Source organism: Stegostoma tigrinum, chromosome 9, assembly GCF_030684315.1.
Source record: "Stegostoma tigrinum isolate sSteTig4 chromosome 9, sSteTig4.hap1, whole genome shotgun sequence".
Taxonomy (NCBI): Eukaryota; Metazoa; Chordata; class Chondrichthyes; order Orectolobiformes; family Stegostomatidae; genus Stegostoma; species Stegostoma tigrinum.
Genome location: NC_081362.1, coordinates 53,629,668 through 53,650,246, shown reverse-complemented (window position 1 = coordinate 53,650,246; position 20,579 = coordinate 53,629,668).

The following is a 20,579-nucleotide window of genomic DNA, read 5'->3' as shown; positions in this document are numbered from 1 at the left end:
GCCTCTATACAGATAAATTTGGTGGTAGTAATGTTGCTTCTGGTTGTAGGCTGGGGGTCAAGCCATATTTTGAGAATTTGGCTGCGTAATTTTAATCAACACTTCAGTGAGGTCCTGAGGTGGGCTTACGTTATTCAAAGCCCTGTATTTAGAAAACGTGCTACACTAAGGCTACATTGTTTACTGTGGGTAGGTAATCGACCACTTTCTCTATCATTCCCAAGGATCAATCCTCCTTTCATATTTTTGGCTTTCCGGAGGTCCAGAGTCTTGTCAATGGTGCGTACGTAAATATTAAAGCTCAACTCTTGGACTGTCATGGATTTAAATAGAAAGGGCCAGTTTTGACCCGGTCAGCGTGTACATTAATGAAGAATGGAGGCAGAATCTTGTTGAGATTTCAATGGTTTCGTCTGCTGACTGGACTCAGTGAGACAGCTGGGTTGCTTCTTATTGTGAAGGCCCCACCAAGCTACGAGCCAATCAGTCAGTGGCAAATCCTGCAGTAGACCTTTCACTCATTTCAAAAACATGGGGACTCATGGTATGGCTCACAGTGAGATGCCTAATACTGAATCCCTTGATGAGGCTTTCAGTGTCTGTGATCGAGAGACCGAACCCTAGCCGTTGGAGATGGTAAGTTGTCTGGGTGTTTACTGATCATGCGGGTAGTTCCAGTGACATGCCTGGCTGCAGCCGGGTTAATCCAGCAGTAGGAGATAAGACTCTTACATGGCCACTAATTGGTCACTTAAAGGCTTCGATTATTGTGGGCAGGAAATCTGGCCATCGGCCTCCTGAGGCTTTCATATTTTGCTGTTGAATTAATGTTTAACTAAAATGACGACAGAAAGTAAGTTACTGACAAAGCACATTTCTACTTGAATGTTATAGATTCCACCACATGAGGAAGTCATACCTTATCTGAGAATTCTGCTTTTCTCATTTCACTTTAGACCGTGTGCTATAAACTTAAATAAGTGTCATTATGGGTGTGAAATGACAGAGCTGGCTAAAGTAAATTGGGAAATTAGGTTATATCAGTCAAGATGCATTGGTAGAAATATAAGAGAATCTGCATAACACTGAGAAAAAATACATTCCAGACAGAAAGGCTATAGGGAAAGATTGCACTGTCTGCGGCGAACAGAGAGTTAAAGCAACTATCAGATTGAAAGAAAAGTGTACAATTTCCATGAAAACATTTTGCTAGATTGGCATATGGGACAAAATGCAAGAAACATTAAAGAATGCCTAAAATAAATGAGAGAGAAATTACAGAATGAGAGAAGGCTGGCTAGAAATATTTTAAAAATGTAAGAGTGACCTCTGGGATGCCACAGGCATCAGTGCTGGGGCCACAATTATTTACAATATATGTTCATGGCTTGGACAAGGAAAGTGAATGCGTTATAGTCAGACTTGAGGATGACAAAAAAAATGGTGAAAGGCATGGTGTGAGGGTGATGCAAAGGGATATAGACAGGTTAAGCAAATGGGCACATACTTGGCAGATAGAGTACAACATGGCAAAATGTGATGCAATGCATCTTGACAGGAGGATTAGCGGAGCAAATATTACATAAGTGGAGAAAGAATGTAGAAAGGGATTTTGGGGCACGCATGCATAAACTATAAAAAGCCAGCATTTAAGTTCAACAGGTAAGAAGGAATGCAAACGGAATGTTGCCCACTATTTCAAAGGGAATTGAATTTGAAAAGAAAAGACATCTTGCTAAGACTACACTATATATGTCTTTTTCTGGAGCCCTGCAGCGATTGGTACTAGGAACCCATATGTTGATAAAATATGTTAATAATAAAGACGAGGGGATGAAATGTAATATCTCCAAATGTGCAGATATCTCAAAGGTGGGTGGAATGATAAGCTGTGGGGAAGATGCAGAGATGTTGCAGAGTGATTTGAACAGGCTGAGTGTGTGGGCGAATGTGTGGCATATGCACTATAATGTGAATAAATTGAGAATATACACTTTGGTAGCAAAAACAAGAATTCAAATGACTGTAAATTGATGGAAGGGAATGTTCAATGATACCTAGGTATCCTTACGTTCCAATTGCTGAAAGTAGTGCAGGCGCAGCAGGTATTAAAGAAGACAAACTGTAAGTTGGCGTTCATAGTGAGAGAATTTGAGCATAGCAGCAAGGCTGTTTTGCTGCAATTATACAGGGTATTGGTGAGGCCACACCTGGAATAGTGTATGCAATTTTAGTCTTCTTATCTGAGGAAGGATGTTCCTGCTATAGAAGGAGTGGGGCAAAGGTTTACCACATTAATTCTTGGGTTGGCAGGGCTGATGTATAAGTAGAGGTTGAGCTGTTAGGATCATATTCATTAGAGTTTAGAAGAATGAGGGGAAATTTCATAGAAATGTATAACATTCTAACAGAACTAGAAAGGGTTAATGCAAGAAAGATGTTCCTACTTCTTGGGGAGTCCAGAACAAGAGATCACAGTTTAAGAGCCAGGAATCTTTTAGAACTGAGATGAGGAAAGATTTACTTCACCCAGAGAGTGGTGAGCCTGTGGAATTCACTCCCATGGTAAACAGTTGAGGCTTAAATATTGTATAAGTTTAAGAAGGCAATAGGTAATAGGGCTTGTGGCTAGAGGAATCAAGGGAGATGGGGCCGGGATAGGATTAGGGCACTGAGCTCAATGATCAGCCATGATCTTATTGAATGGTGGAATAGACCTGATGGGTTGAATGGTCTACTCCTGATCATATCTTCTATCTTTCTATGTTTCTATACAAAAAAAATGGTTAGACTACACTGGAATATTTTGAACAGTTTTGTCCCCTTATCTACAGAAAATTATACGGCCATTGGATGTAGACCAGAGAAAGTTCATTAGGTCGATCCTGGAATATGGAAGTATTGTGTTATCAGGAGAGATTGAATTGGCTGGGCTTGTACTCATTGGAGTTTAGAAGAATGGGATGCTGCCTTAGAACAATACATAAGACTCGTAGGGCGCTTGACAAGGTAGATGCAGAAAATTTGCTTCCCCTTATGAGAGAGCTTATGGCCTCAGAGCATAATCTTCAACTAAAAAGCCAGCCATTAGATAAGGATGAATTTCTTCTACCAGAAGGTAGTGAATCTGTGGAATTCTTTACTGCAGATGTCTGTCAAGGCTAGGGTCATTAAGTATGTTCAGATCAGCCATGATCTCATTGATAGTAGTGTAGACTCAATGGGTTGAATTGCCTAACTCTGCTTCTACGTCTTCTAATCTTATTTAAAAAGGGAAAACAGTAGGTAACTTGAGCATTGGTCCTCTTGAGATCTGCCTAAGGAATTAGTAATAGAAAATAAGGCAATAATAAATAGTTCCAACAGATATTCTGTCTTCGCTGTGCAGGATATAAATAACATTAGAGCAGTAGTTATAAAACAATAGGCAAAAAGAGGAAGGAACTTAAAAACAATTGCAATTATCTGGGAAAGGGTATTGAGAAAATTATTAGAACTAAAAGCAAGCATGCCTTCTGGCTCTGAGTGACCTCATTCCAGAGACTTAAAAGCCATAGTTGCTGACAGAATACATAAAAATGGTTTCAATATTCTGAAAGACTCTAAACTCTGGCAAGGTCCTATCAGATTGGGGATATGAATGTAACTCTTCTATATAGAGGGAGGGAGACAGGGGGAGCTGGCAACTCCAAAACATCATTCATAAGGAAATGCTGAAATCTAGCATTAAAGAGATTATAGCAGGGAACTTAGAAATTTGAATGCAATCAGGCAGATTCAAGATGGTTTTATGATAGGAAATTAGACTTGGCTGATTTAAGCATTTTGAGGAATTAGAAGGCAGCATGAATAAAGGGGAAGCTAACAGAAAGGAGTTGACAAGGTATCACATCAAAGGTTACAACACAATAATTTCTCCTGCTGTAGGAGTGTTAGATTTTTGGGTTTGTGATCACATTTACCTAATAAAAGCAGTCGTCCATTTGGAAGCAATTTTCAGATGGCATGTGGAGTTTAAGAAGCACAGTTTAGATGTTGTGCATTAGTTAATTAGTAAGTATATAACCAGTCACAGTTGAGGATGCTTGACTGATTCTGAAGCCATTCTATTCAATGCAGGAGTAGGGTCAGTGGAACCTTGTTTTTTTGGAGCGGTGGAATGTGTGTCACTGATTTTTCACATTTGGTCTTGGTGGCAACAGTCTTTGTGCTTCCGTTGAGTTGATGCATGGGAACTCCCAGTCTTCTCCCAGAAGATGGTGGCTCATTCCCCTGGATCCTCTCTCTTTCTCCGTCCCCACCTACCCCTGTTCGTGTCCTATTTTGGGCTTGGCAATCTGTGCTGTTTCAATCTGAGCCCTCATGGCCCAAGACCTGTTACTCTTGACATCAGGATGACCTTTGTCCCTTTGCTGCCCTTCCTCTGAGGGTTTGTTTACCATTCTTTATAAGAAAAAAAGCCTTTGATTTTCCCAAGCGATACATTGATAATAGGGTACATAAGGGGCCAGATAAATCATTGTTACTGCAATGGGGCCTTGTGACCTTAATGATACTTGTGACCTTTTGTTTTCATATGCTAGAAGTTTGGAAAACATGTAACTAGCATCATAGCAGTTAAATAAAAACTCATGCTGAGTAGTACATCTAGGAAGTTGAGCTTTCATAGATAACTCAATTTCTACCTATGGGTAATATATTGTGTAAGGATTTGTTAGCTAACAGGAAAGAGATGGTAAGCATAAATGGCAAGATGAAACATATGGACTTTGATAGGGACAAAAACAAAGTTGCTGGAAAAGCTCAACATGCTTGGCAACATCTGTAAAGGAAAGAAAAGTGTAAATGTTTCAGGTCCAGTGACCCTTCCTCACAACTGTTCTGAGATCTGACGAAGGGTCACCAGACCCAGAACGTTTACTCTGTTTTTTCCTTCAACGATGCTGCCAGATCTGCTGAGCTTTTCCAGCAACTTTGTTTTTGTTACTGATTTACAGCATCCGCAGTTCTTTCGGCTTTTATTTACGGACTATCATAGGGGTTGGTTCCAGATCCTCAACTCCTGGCAATCTGCATCAATGACTTGGATGCTGAATATGCTGCTGACGCAAAGATATGTAGGATAGTAAGCTGTGAAGAGGACATGAACAGTCTGAAAAGGGATATAGATAGGTTAAGTTATTGGACAAAAATTTCACAGGTAGAATTTAATGTAGGAAAATGTGAACTTATCTACTTTGGCAGCATATTATTTAAATGAAGAGTGACAGCAGAGCCTAGAGGTACACAGGGATGTGGGTTTCCTGGTACATGAATCACATTAAGTTATTGTGCAAGTGATTAGCAAGACAAGTTAAATAATTTTTGGAAAAAGAATGGAATATAAATGTAGGGATGTTTTGCTACATTTGTACAGAATAATAATGAGACCACATCTAGAATACTGAGTATTGTTTTGATTTCCTTATTCAAAAAAACCAGTTGCATTACAATCAACACAGGGATGGTTCTCTCCACCGATTTCTTGGATCATCATGTTATCATATGAGTTTGTGCCTGTATCCGCTGAAGTTTAGGAGAAACAAGAGCTGATCTTAAAAGACCCTGAAAAGACAATGACAGGGGGGTTGCCTCCTGAAAAGATGATTCCTCTTGCGGGAAAGTCTAGAGCTGGAAGACATAGTTTAACAGTAAAAGGTCTCTTAATTAAAATGGAGCTTAAGAGATTATGCTTTCTCTCAGAGGACTGTGAATCTAAGGATCTCTCCCCAGAGAACAGTGGAAATGGGTTACTGAACATTTTCAAGGCACAGGTAGATAAACTTTTGATCAACATGAGAGTCAAAAGGGTGTCAGCAGTAAGTAGAAAAGTGGAGTTGAGGTCATGATCTCTCTGCACCACAAATGATGCAGTAGACCACTTCTATGTCATCAGTTTATATGTGCATTACACCTTGGGCCATACATTGGAGTTTAGGTCTATATTCTGAGCTTCTATCCATAGTTGAACCTGACCCCACTGTTTTCTGATTCAAAGGCAAGAATTATACTAAATGAGCCTCTCTGTTATTTCCTCTTGTTCTTTAATGTTGCCAATCATTCCCGATTTGATATAACCAGTAAATTTGAAGAGTCTTATTAATGAGTGTTTTTTTTCCCCAGACTGTCAAAGTACATAAGATACAACAACTGCACAGGCATAAGTGATGTATTATCCCATTAGTCAGTTTATTGTCAATTAATACCAAATTAAGACTTTTAATTTGATACAGATAACATAGATACACATACTTCATGTTTGATTCTTGATAAGAAAAGAACTGAGAACAAGGGCCGCATTTTCAATCATAGCTGGGGAGAAGAGTGGGTGTGAGTGTGATTTGAATCTTGTGCCCCTGAAGGGTGACCTTGGAATCATATCATCTTCAACTGGCAATTTTCAAAGTATCTTCAAGGAGAGGGGATGGGAAGCCCATTTGTGAATAATTAATGGATACTTAAACTCCTTTAGGAACTGTTATGGTCCTTACTGGAACAGGTCCTTAAAAAATTGAAAAGATTTTCAATCCTTTTACCAAATGAACTATCTGGTCCATGTTAGCATTCAGCTGTTGTTCTGCTGAGAGCAAAAGAAAATTCATGTCCATCTGTGCTTTTGTGAAGTTTGAGGAGTCAACCAGATCAACTGGATCAACTGCAATGTGGTATCCATTGCCACTTTGTGCTGTACCTATCCAAATTGCCCTCTCATGGGTTGCCACTCTCTTTGGCAAAGTACAATGCTGATGGCTAATGGAATACTGACCTTTATTTCAAAGCATTTGGAGTAGAAGAGTAGAGAGGTCTTCCTGAAACTTTAGAAGTTGATGGTAAGATTATATCTGGAGTGCTATGAGCAGTTTTGATCCCCTTAAAGAAAGATATCATTTCATTGGAGGCCATTCAGAGAAGAGTCATGTGGATGATCTCTGCTATGGGGGGGTTGTCTTATGGGCAAAAACCAAACATGTTGGGACTCTACTCGCTGCAATTTAGGAATGAGAGGTGAGGTCATTGAAACATATAGGATTCTTAAGAGGCTTGATGGGGTAAATGTTGAGAGGATATTTCATTTTTTGGAGAGTCTAGGACTAGAGGTATAGTCTCAGAATAAAGGGGTGCCAGTTTAAGGCTGAAATGTGCAGGATTTTCTTCTCTTAGAGGTTTGTGAGTCTCTGGAATTCCTTGCCTCAGAGAGCTGTGGGGGCAGAGTCCTTATGTGTATTTAAGGCAGACGAAGATGAATGGATTCTTGGTCAGTGAGGTAATCAAGTGTTAAAGGAAAATGGCAAGAAGGTGGCTGTGTTGAAAGTTGGATCAGCCATGATCCTATTGAAATGCAAAAATGGTTTTAGGGGCTGAACAGCCTACTCCTATTCTTATTGCTTATGGTCTTATTCTCCAACATAGCTTCCACTTGCTTTGGCCGTTGGGACCAAGCAGGCATTTTCCATCTCCTGCTCAGCCCTTCTTCTGGGAACTGAGCTCACATCATGCTCAATCGACCTACTGATATCCAAAAATAGTGCAGTAGAGTGACCCATACCCCATATTTGATCAGGGCCTAGAATTCATCCGGATGTCAGGTTTATGAACTCAAAAAATTGGCTTCCAAATGTCAAATATACTAAATTGCAAGAAAATCAATGGTCACAAATGTAGGCTATATAATTTGGAAAACATAAGACTATTTAAATATCTTTTGTACAGCTCCTCCAAGTGCAATACCTGGTTGCTACTTGCCTTATCTGTCCTCAGGAGAATATTGTATGTGGATTAATGCTACACAGTTGTGTGTTAACAGTTTGAATCAGTGGGATTTCTGCCCCATAGCCTGATTACATTCTTGACTAAGAAATGTTCAAGTTATTTAGAAACTCTGATGTCATCACTGTTTTATACTTCTTGTGGAAACATCCTGTTGATTAGTGAATTCAAAATGGAGCAGATGGTGCTTCTCTGTTAACAAATTGCATTTCATTCTGCTGAAGGAACAAGTCCATCTGGTGCAGTTGCAATTCACTAATCAGAGGGGCAAAACATTGTAAAAGAAATAATAGATTTTTGTTTGAGGGTGGAGAATTTTGAACCGTAAAACCTTTCACTCCTTACATCAAGCACATCTTTATACGTGTCAGAAACATGAAACTTTACAATGCAGTTCTCATGTTTTTGTATCACACTTAATTAAAACGAAGATAAAGGTAATATTTTTAAAGAGGTTAGAAGGAAGCCTACTATTGTTCAGAAACTCTGGAGCCTTTACTGAAGTTGAAGTTAAGGAATGTTTTTGTGGCTGGCTACCTGGCACTGCACTCTAAGTCTTGATAAATGTTACTACCAAATTAAGATTCCTGAATCAATGCTGAGACATCAATATTGTTTTAACTAACTTAAACACAAGTTAACTGGGTTGTATTAAAAAAAATCATGTGGTTATCTAAGCTGGTGACCTTTGTTAATAAAATTATGGGAAATAGCTACACAGACGGCAGTAACACACACAGGGCAAGGACCAGAAATAAAAGGCCCCAGTGCAACTCCTGACCAAGGTGCCCTCCACCTGCTTACCTTGCCCAGCTGGACAGACACCTAGTCCAGCTATACCCCCACAATCTGGCATTCCCCCTACCTAAAACACTCATCTATCTAGCTGCCTCCAAACCCCCTCACCACCCTGGCAAACTACCTCCCTCACCCACCTGGCACCTATCCCCTACTCCCCTCACTTACCTGGCACCCAGCCTGTACACTTCTTACCCACCTGGCCCTCCGTTCACACCTACCTTACGTACTTTAGAACCAGAATTAGAATTAGATTTATTGTCACGTACTCGCATGAGCACAATGAAAAGTTTACAAGTCACCACTTATGGCACCATCTTAGGTACAAAGGTACTTAGATACAGATTTGGAATAACAAGCAGGGAAAAGTGAAAAAAAAGTAAAGGAATGAAAGGTCCAGCACTACAGATTGTAGGAATAAATTAGAAAAATAAAGAAATAACAAGTTCAGTATAATAGTCCTTCCAACCCAGTCCATGTTGATAATTAGCCTTTAGTCCACATGGGGCATTGATTCTAGACTGCGCCATGCCTCACCTCGAGGCTTTAGAGGCTGGGAGACCACTCTTGACTCGTCTTGAGAGCAGAAGTCCTTTTGAGGCCACACTGGGCAGAAGGACCCCTTGCTGGGCTGCTGGGAGAGCACTTGCACAATGACTGGTGGTGCTGCTGGATATTTAAAGCACAGCACACGTTGTTAAAAAAAAAGCCTTGGTTTTGACAACGATCCCCTCTGCTGATGGCTGAAGAATCCAGTCCACAAATATCCAGAGTAGAAATCATCTGAATATGACTCCTAACTTTGTGGTCAGATCAGGACTAGAAATCAGGTTTCCCAGTTCCTGGTGGGAATGGCGTAGCCATTGCCAATTTTGGGATCCCACCCAGACTTTTCCATTGTTGTGCTGCTGGGCTTTTTGGCCTGAATTTTAAACAAAATACATGAACATGTATAAACTGTGAATTAACGAGCAAACCAAATATATCTAGTACAATAGTTTTATATAAATTATTCTGTGAACCACTGCTGTCAGTAAAATAATTGCTTACGTTTTCAGGCTTTGTGATTATGTTTCTATTCAATTGCCCATGAAAAATTTCAGAATTAAATGAGTAAAAGGGAATATCGACTAAGGAAAGCAAATGCCTATGCTCCAATAATCACACAATGACTAACTTTTTTTGAAACACCATTGTGCACTATCAATCTTTGTGACGTTGCTAAATAATCTACAACATTCTTGTACTGTTAAAAGTTGAATGTTACTTTGCCTTTCTTAGGCAGAATGTATTCCATTTCTGAAGGGATTCTCAAGCTGCATTTATACTTCTTTCAGTTGCACAAAATCATTTTCACGAATGATGTTTTGTTCTCTCAAATTACGATTTATGAAAATTTCTTAATGGTTCATAGCTTTCTTTGTACTCAGGGTGCCTTCTCTCCACTCACCTAAACACTACAATTACTCAGGCTAAAATTTATATTGTTATGACTAAGTCCAGAGAGGGGGGAATAAATTCCATTCTTTCACTCCTGGGATGGGCTATCACAGAGTTTGTATTTTTAAAAAGATGTGATTTTTTTTCAATTCAAAGTGTATTTGACCATGTGTAAATGTATAAAGAGTCAAGTCAGTCAGGTTCTCGAGTTAGCAAGTAAAGGTTTTTTTTAAAATCATTCATTAAAAAAAATGCTCAATTAAAAGTAAAAATATTTCTAAATCCCATGATAAACACTTGTAACAGAATAAGGAATGGAGTGAGGTGGAATCGGAAAAGAATAAAAAAAGTGCATAAAAGAAGAAGAAATGTATATTCTGATGTTCCTTTAGTTGCCAGGTAGCCTGGTGGTGTTGCAGCCAATTTGAAATGGTTATTCGACTGCTGGTAAAATTGACAAGAGAACATTGGCATTAAAAATAAGCAGTCCTCAGTACCTTTGGAAAATTAAAGGGTATTAAGCTGGTTTTAGGATAGTGATTTTTGTGGTCATCCAAATTTATCTTAAGGCCTGTGAATTAAATCACTTTGCATGCATTCAAACTTTAAGTTTTGAGAACCAAAATAAAGAAGGTGGTCAGCCCAATCCTTCCCACCACTCCTGATCGATCCCGCACACTGACGAAGCAGGTGAGGTGTCAGGCAACCTGGCCACCCTTAGACCCATTGAGGGCCTGAATGGATCTCATTTCATATCTGCCACTGTAATACATCTTGCTGTGGAAAAGAGAAGCCTAGTAAGTTTCATTGTATGTGTTCAAGGCAGTCAGGTAGAGATGGTACCTCCTATGCCCATTGAGGCCACCCAGTTAAGGTGGTATCTTCCCCGAATATTGTGCCACTAAACCCTGAGCCCTCAGCTTCCAGATGCATTGCAGTCCCCTTGCTTTTGTCTCCATTCCCTACCTGATCAAAATGCTTGCCATTACCTTCAGTCTGGGTGACATCATAGAATCCCTACAGTGGGGAAGCAGGCCCTTTGGCTCAACAAGTCCACCCTGACACTCAGAGCATCCCAGCCAGACCCATTCTCCTGTAACCCACCTAATCTACACATTCCTGAACACCACAGGCAATTTAGCATGACCAATCAACCGAGCCATCACATGTTTGGAGGAAGGTGCTGGCCAATCAGATTAGTCGGCACTTCTTCTGAGGGGCCTAGGCCTGAAACATCAGCTTTCCTCCTCCTCTGATGCTGCTTGGTCTGCTGTGTTCCTCCAGCTCTACACTTTGTTATCTCAGATTCTCCAGCATCTGCAGTTCATACTATCTCCAAGGAAAATGGTGTGTTGGCCTTTATACCCAGAAGACTTGTGTACAGGGGCAGGATGGCTTGCTGCAACTATACAAAGTTTCAGTGAGACACACCTTTAACATTGTATGCAGTTTTTTCCTTCTTCTGTAAGGAAGGATGTTCTTGCTATACCCAGGAGTTCTGGGAAGGTTTACCAGACTGGAATCAGAGATAATGGGAAGGGTCTAGGCCCAAAACGTCAGCTTTTGTTCTTGTAAGATGCTGCTTGGCCTGCTGTGTTCTTCCAGCCCCACACTTTGTTATCTTTGATTCCTGGAATGGTAGGGCTGATGTATGAGGACAAATGGAATTGCTTAGGATTGTTTTACCTGAGTTCAGAAGAATGAGGGGAGATCTCATAGAAACCTATAAAATTCTAACAGGTCTAGACAGGCTAGATGCAGGAAAAGTGTTCCCAATAACCCAGAGTTAAGGGTCACAGTCTTAAGGATATAGGGTAAACCATTTAGGACTGAGATGAGGAGAAATTGCTTCACCCAAAGAATGGTGAGCCTGTTGCATTCACTACCACAAAAAGCAGTTGAGGCCAAACCATTGAATGATTTTAAGGAGTTGGATATAACACTTGGAGCTAAAGAGATCAAAAAATATGGGTGTAGTGGGGAAGCGGGAACAAGCTATTGCATTGGATGATTAACCATGGTCATTGTGAAAAGCAGACCAGGCTCAAAGAGCTGAATGGCCTATGCTTTCTCCTATTTTCTACATTTTTATCTTTACCATTTCTTATGCAAAAATATTCTTCGCATAAAATGGAGATCAGCCTTGATCGGATCTACTTTTGCAGAACTTTAGAAGCTTGGCACCATTCAAGGGAAAGCAGGCCACTTGACTGCCATCCCATCCATGATTTCAACATTCACTCCTTCCATAGCAGCATTGTGTTGTGTCTGCAAGGTGCACTACAGGAAAAAAACAAGTCTCCTTTGACATTACCTGACAAATCCACGACCTCTGGCACCCAGAAGGGCCAAATGACCAGGTACACAGAAATAGTATTATCTGTATATTCCCCTCCAAAATACACCATCCTGGCTTGGCACAATATCACTGTTCCTTCACAGTCACTGGTCAAAGTCCTGGATCTGGGTTCCAAGCAGGACCATGGACATACCTACACCCACGGTACAACAACTTGAGAAGGGAGCTCATCGTTATCTTCTCAAGAGCAATTAGGTTTTGGCAACAAATGCTGGTTTAATGAGTGACACCAACACCCCATGAACAAACTGAAAAAAAAAATTGAATGCATGATTCTAACTGTGACCTAGCTAGTGTTTCATACCAACCTTAGTACAATGTCACTGCTCTTATAATCATACCTAGGTAAAAGATAAAACAAATCTTAGAATCATAGAATCCCTACAGTGTGGAAACAGGCCATTCTGCCCAGAAAGTCCACACCGACTTTCTGAACAGCATCCCACCTGGGCCCACACCTCTATCCTATTCCAGAAACCCTGCATTTCCCTTGGCAAATCCACCTATCCTGCATATTTTTAAACTAAATATTCCAGCTTTTTCTCCCTTAAAAATTCCAGACTGAATTAGAGTCCCACACACATTCATGAGTATTTTCTAACTTAAAGTGCAGATCTAACTGACTATCATTTCCAGTGGCCTCCCTCACTCAGACGAAATGTAGTCTACACCAAAGCAATGCTACAACTACCTCGTCTGTTACAAAATGAACTACTTTCTTCCCTGCTATTAAACAAACTCGGGGAAATGTTTCGAAAGCTGTTCACATCACAGATAGAGTAGCATCAAAGGTGGACAAATTGTTTGCATCTCTGTTGGAATCACCTCAACAAAGACCGCACCACAGCTGAGGTAGTGGATTCAGGATAGCGCCTTGGTTACAATGTCCTTTTGTTCAATGTCTGTGTCATAGAGTCATGGAGCCACACAGCATAGAATCTGACCCTTAGGTCAAAACAGTGCACGCTGAACATGTTCCCAAACTAAGCCAGTCACACCTGCCTGCATTTGGCCTCCGCTGTAAAATATGTTTGGCTCTCCAAACATTTCCTATTCATGTACTTATCCAAGTGTCTTTTAAACATTGTAGCTGTTCCTGCACCCACCACTTCCTCTGGCAGTTCATTCCACACACTAACCACTTCTCTACGTTAAAAAAAACCCATGTCCTTTAAAAATCTTTCTCCTCTCACCTTAAAAATATGCCTGTTAGTTCTGAACTCCCCCAACTTAGTGAAAAGACCTTTGCTATTCACCTTATCTACATCCCTCATGATTCTATAAGCATCTATAATAATGATAGAACCTCAACCCCTTAAGTTCAGGTGGAAAAAAGTCCCAGTCTATTTTTTATAACTTAAACCTTCCATTCCTGGCAACAACCTATTAAATCGTTTCTAAAATCTCTCCAATTTAATTATATCCTTCCTACAAAGGGTGATCAAAACTGCACACAGTACTCCAGAAGATTCCTTACCAATAACTTGTACAGCCCCAACATCATGCCTCAACTCCTATGCCCAAAATGCAATATCTCATATTTTTCAAATTAAACTCCATCTACCACTCCTCAATCCATTGACCTAATTGACCAAGATCTCTGTAATCTTAGATAGTCTTCTTCACTGTCCACTATACCACCCATTTTGTTGTTATCCATAAATTAACTAACCACGTCTCCTATATTCTCATCTAAATCATTTATATGAATGACAAACAGATATGGACCCAATATCAATCCTTGTGGAACACTGCTGATCACAGGCTGCCAGTCTGAAAACCAACCCTCCAGCACCTCCCTCTGTCTCCTACCATAAAGCCAATTTTGTATCCAGTTAGCAAGCTCACCCTGAATCCCATGTGACATAACTTTACAAATTCATGTCCCATGAGAACCCTTATCAAAGACCTTACTAAAGTTCAAGTAAACCAAATCTACCACTTTGCCCTCATCAATCTTTTGTTTACTTCCTCAAAAAATTCAGTCAAGTTAGTGAGACATGATTTCCCTCAAACAAAGCTATGCTGGTTATCCCTAATCATTCCTTGTCCCTCCAAATGCATGTAAATACTACCTTTCAGAATCACTTCCAACAACTCAACTACCGTGATGTCAGACTCACAGGCCTATAGTTCCCAGGTTTCTCTTTACAACCTTCTTAAATAAAAACACAACATTAGCCACCTACAGAACCTCACCTATGGCTAGATATGATACAAATATTTCTGCTGGGAGATCTGCAATTTCCTACCTAACTTCCCATCCTGGGGTACACTTGATCAGATCCTGGAGTTTTATCCACATTTATATTTTCAAAGAACTCCAGCACTTATTCTTTGGTAATGAGAAAAGTGTTTTCAAAACCTCAATATTTACTTACCTAATTTCTTTAGCCTCCATTTCTTCCTCCACAGTAAATCTGATGCAAAATATTCATTTAATACTTCTTCCATCTCCTGAAGCTCAACACAAAGACAACATTGCTAATCTTTAAAGGTGCCCTACTTTCTCTCCAGTTGCTCTTTTGCTCTTAATGCACTTGTTGAATCTCTTTGCCTTATCCTTAACCTTTTCTTTTGCTAAGGTGATCTAATATCTCTTCTTTGCTTTCCTGATTTCCCTCCTAAGAATGCCCCTATAGTCTTTGTATTCTTCAAGAGATTCACTTGATCTGAGTTGTCTATATCTGATATATGACTTTTTTTTACTCTTGATGAGAAACTCAATATCTTTTCATCTACTGTTCCCTTATCTTAACAACCTTACCTTTCACCCTAACAGGAACATAATGCCTCCGAACTCTCATTACCACAGTTTTGAAAGTCTCCCACTTGTCAGTCATCTATTCACCTGCAAACAATCTACTCCAATCAACTTTTGAAAGTTCTTCTCATACCATTAACATTCACCTTACTCTAATTAAGAACTTTGACTTCTAAGAAAGTTTCATCCTTTTCCATAACTATTTTAAAACTAATAGAATTATAATCACTAGTCCCAAAGTATTCTCCCAAAAACACTTCAGTCACTTGCCCTGCCTTAATTCCCAAAAGAAGATCAGGTTTAGGTCCTTCCCTTGGAGGAACATTTACCTATCAATAAAGTAAATTTTCTTGAAAACGTTTAACAAATTTTTCACCATCCAAACCATTAAATCTAAGGTAGTCTCAGTCTATGTTTGGAAAGTTAAAGTCCTCTACAATTACAACCTTATTATTGTTACATGTATCTCAGATCTTTGAAAGTATTTGCACTTCAATTTCCCACTGAATTTGGGGGTGGTTATAGTAAAATCCTAGCAAGGTGACTATCCTTTTCTTATTTCTTATTGAAAGCCATATCCTTTCACTGAATAATCCATCAGAAATTTCCTCTCTCATTATAATAGTAATGCTTTCCTTCATCAAAAATGCCACTCCCTCTCCTCTCTTGCCTCTTTTTCTATCCTCCTGATGGCATCTAAGCCCTGGAATATTAAGCAGCCACTCCTCCCCGTCCCTCAGCCAAGTTTCTGTAATAGCTACGACACTCAAGAACCATGTTCCAATATATGGCCAGGGTTCGTCAGCCTTATTTGTAAGACCCCTTGCATTGAAATAAATGCAGTTTAATTCTTCACAGTTACCTTATCTTCTGACTTGCTCTTGTCTGTCTTTTCTAATTAACTTGGTCTTTTCTGATTCAGAACCCTCCTCATCTGACTTTCTATTTTCTCTGCCCCTTAGGAAACCCCCACTCACCCTCTCTATTAGTTTACAGGCTCCCAAAATAGAATAAATCTCCCCTCCAGGATATTGTTTCCTTTCCAGTTCAGGTGAAACCTATCCCTTTTGAACAGGTCTTTTCTACCTCAGAAAAGATCCCAATGATCTACTCTCTGCACATTCGTCTTCATATTCCAGTAATATTCCAGTCAGTCAAAAGGCCCACATTATTAATGTAAGAAAACACATTAAGTAATAGAAACATAATGCAGGGGGTATAGATATCACTGTTACACTTTATTTTCAGCATAAATCACTTTAAAACTAATGTAACTTGTCCTTAAATCAGATTTATTGGCGGAGAGCCTTCTTACCCGTACCCTCAAACTGATGATTTGCACATCTCCATCTTTGAAAAGAAATTAACGCGAAATTGAATCAACTGATGATATTTCATGTACCCATCTAATTTCACAAGTATATTTACAGTGAGAGAAATAAACTTAAAAACCTATAATAATTGGTCAGCATATTACAGTAAACTTCACCGTACTTAAGGTGCATAATATTTGCCGATTTATCAAGTGTACCGGTTCAGCTGGTACCAGTTAAAACAAAGGTTGCTGTATCTTCAAGTTAGAATAAAGATCATTTGATACCCCACTAGATCCATCATACATACACGATCTCAAACTATGTGTTATTGCCAATGTTGACACAGGGGCAATTACCAAATATAATATCCCTCTGAATTCTAAAAAAAAATTACCTGTGGACATGAGAAGCTGTAGTGACACCTACAAATGAATATCTGCAATAAAATAGTGAACAAGCAATTGCAGGCAATAGCTATCCTCTCACATTAGCTTCGATCCATGAAATCAATCAAACATCAGAGATACAACAGAAACTGCAGACCATTCAAGTAACAATGAATACGAACAAAGAATGTCAGAACTCACCTTTGAAGACTTCATGTGCTGAGTGCATACAATATTGAGACTTTATCTGCCAATTAGTCTATCCAGATGGTTTGTTGTAATGTTTTTCTAATAACTTGTAATGCATTTTACTATCTTAATTAACCACTGAGTAAATAGCAAATATTCGTTCTAAACTTTCTTCAACACTCATTTAAGTGCTTCCCACTGCTCTGACACTGTAACTAGTCCAGTTTTCCAAATCATATTTCTGTTTAGTAAAATTCACTTTTCCTCATTAAAAGCTTTTACTTTATATTCCTTGTCCCTTTCCACATCAATGCTGAATATGACTTAATTATGATCACTCATGTCAATATTCTGTCCTGCTGATGTCCTTCATTTATCATTTATGAAGTCCTAAATTTATCACATAAAATGCATTTCATACAAAGAATGCAGATCAGGAGTTTAAAGGTTTTACCCATTATTTGACATGCATTTTTGGTTCTCCCTTCAATTATTGTTTTCTTTCTTCATTATTGGGGAAAGCTTTGACAAAGATGGCGTCTATATTAGAGTTAAGGTTTATTAGCCTATGCACTGTGTAAGATATTCCTTCCAGCAGCCCATTCTTCAAATCAATGATTCAGTGTAGTCTTCTACTTTTTAATAGTTCCAACACTAAATATATCATTTTCTTTAATGCATTTTCATTTATTAGACCCACAAAACAATCAGGAGAAGAATGATACTGGATTGTTCTATTACATAATCATCTATTTCACGAATCTCATCTCTGAGAAGTATGTATTTGAGGAACATATAGTTTCCCATTCTTGTTTTGGGTTTTCGGGCTAGGGCCACTATGCAACTTCAAGGTGAAGAGAGGTAAGCTTTAGAGCAATAAATCAAAAATAACATTTGTTGTAGATTTCAGTATGCAGAAAGATTACATACCAAATTAGAACAGCAATGTCCAAATAAAGTCTGCCCAAGTCTAGACCATTTAATCAACCTTGCTTTAACATAGGAGTTTCTTCCATTGAAATAATGCCACTGGAATTCTATCCTGCCCTCTTGTGGTTAGCTCATGACCATTAATAGAAATGCCAGGGAACAGGAAAATATATTTATGGAAGCACTAGTCTTCTGGTCGGAGTTGTTCTGTGATTTTCAGTGAAGAGATAGCTATTCTACAGATGAAGGTGCATGAGGAAAACTGAGATGAAATTATTTAATTGCAGTCAGTTCCAAAGGACAACACGTGTGGAGTTTAAGATAGTAAAATGTGAGGCTGGATGAACACAGCAGGCCTAGCGGCATCTCAGGAGCACAAAAGCTGACGTTTTGGGCCCAGACCCTTCATCAGAGAGGGGGATGGGGTGAGGGTTCTGGAATAAATAGGGAGAGAGGGGGAGGCAGACTGAAGATGGAGAGAACAGAAGATAGGTGGAGAGGAGAGTTTAGGTGGGGAGGTAGGGAGGGGATATGTCAGTCCAGGGAAGACGGACAGGTCAAGGAGGTTAGTAGGTAGGAGATGGAGGTGCGGCTTGGGATGGGAGGAAGGGATGGGTGAGAGGAAGAACAGGTTAGGGAGGCAGAGACAGGCTGGACTGGTTTTGGGATGCAGTGGGTGGAGGGGAAGAGCTGGGCTGGTTGTGTGGTGCAGTGGGGGGAGGGGACGAACTAGGCTGGTTTTGGGATGCGGTGGGGGAAGGGGAGATTTTGAAGCTGGTGAAGTCCACATTGATACCATTGGGCTGCAGGGTTCCCAAGCGGAATATGAGTTGCTGTTCCTGCAACCTTCGGGTGGCATCATTGTGGCACTGCAGGAGGCCCATGATGGACATGTCATCTAAAGAATGGGAGGGGGAGTGGAAATGGTTCGTGACTGGGAGGTGCAGTTGTTTATTGCGAACTGAGCGGAAGTGTTCTGCAAAGTGGTCCCCAAGCCTCCGCTTGGTTTCCCCAACGTAGAGGAAGCCACACCGGGTACAATGGATACAGTATACCACATTGGCAGATGTGCAGGTGAACCTCTGCTTAATATGGAAAATCATCCTGGGGCCTGGGATAGGGGTGAGGGAGGAGGTGTGGGGGCAAGTGTAGCATTTCCTGCGGTTGCAGGGGATGGTGCCGGGTGTGGTGGGGTTGGAGGGCAGTGTGGAGCGAACAAGGGAGTCACGGAGAGAGTGGTCTCTCCGGAAAGCAGACAAGGGTGGGGATGGAAAAATATCTTGGGTGGTGGGGTAGGATTGTAGATGGCGGAAGTGTCGTAGGATGATGTGTTGTATCCGGAGGTTGGTGGGGTGGTGTGTGAGAACGAGGGGGGTCATCTTTGGGCGGTTGTGGCGGGGTCGGGGTGTGAGGGGTGTGTTGCGGGAAATGCGGGAGATGCGGTCAAGGGCGTTCTCGACCACTGTGGGGGGAATGTTGCGGTCCTTGAAGAACTTGGACATCTGGGATGTGTGGGAATGGAATGCCTGATCGTGGGAGCAGATGCGGCAGAGGCAGAGGAATTGGGAATAGGGGATGGAATTTTTGCAGGAGGGTGGGTGGGAGGAGATGTATTCTAGGTCTTCCCTCACCCTTATCCCAGGCCCCAAGATGACTTTCCATATTAAGCAGAGGTTCACCTGCACATCTGCCAATGTGGTATACTGTATCCATTGTACCCGGTGTGGCTTCCTCTACATTGGGGAAACCAAGCAGAGGCTTGGGGGCCACTTTGCAGAACACCTCCGCTCAGTTCACAATAAACAACTGCACCTCCCAGTCGCGAACCATTTCCACTCCCCCTCCCATTCTTTAGATGACATGTCCATCATGGGCCTCCTGCAGTGCCACAATGATGCCACCCGAAGGTTGCAGGAACAGCAACTCATATTCCGCTTGGGATCCCTGCAGCCCAATGGTATCAATGTAGACTTCATCAGCTTCAAAATCTCCCCTTCCCCCAACGCATCCCAAAACCAGCCCAGTTCGTCCCCTCCCCCCACTGCACCGCACAACCAGCCCAGCTCTTCCACTCTACCCACTGCATCCCAAATCCTGCCCAGCCTGTCTCTGCCTCCCTAATCTGTTCTTCCTCTCACCCATCCCTTTGTCCCAACCCAAGCCGCACCTCCATCTCCTACCTACTAACCTCATTCTACCTCCTTGACCTGTCTGTCTTCCCTGGACTGACCTATCGCCTCCCTACCTCCCCACCTAAACTCTCCTCTCCACCTATCTTCTGTTCTCTCCATCTTCGGTCTGCCTCCCCCTCTCTCCCTATTTATTCCAGAACCCTCACCCCATCCCCCTCTCTGATGAAGAGCCTAGGCCCGAAACGTCAGCTTTTTGTGCTCCTGAGATGCTGCTTGGCCAGCTGTGTTCAACCAGCCTCACACTTTATTATCTTGGATTCTCCAGCATCTGCAGTTCCCATTATCACATGTGGAGTTTATAACAGTTTGGAAGCAAAGATATTGGAATATTGGGCCACGTAGTACTCTCTATATTGAATGGTTCTGTCCACCAGTAATTGGTTTACGCACTACTTTTGT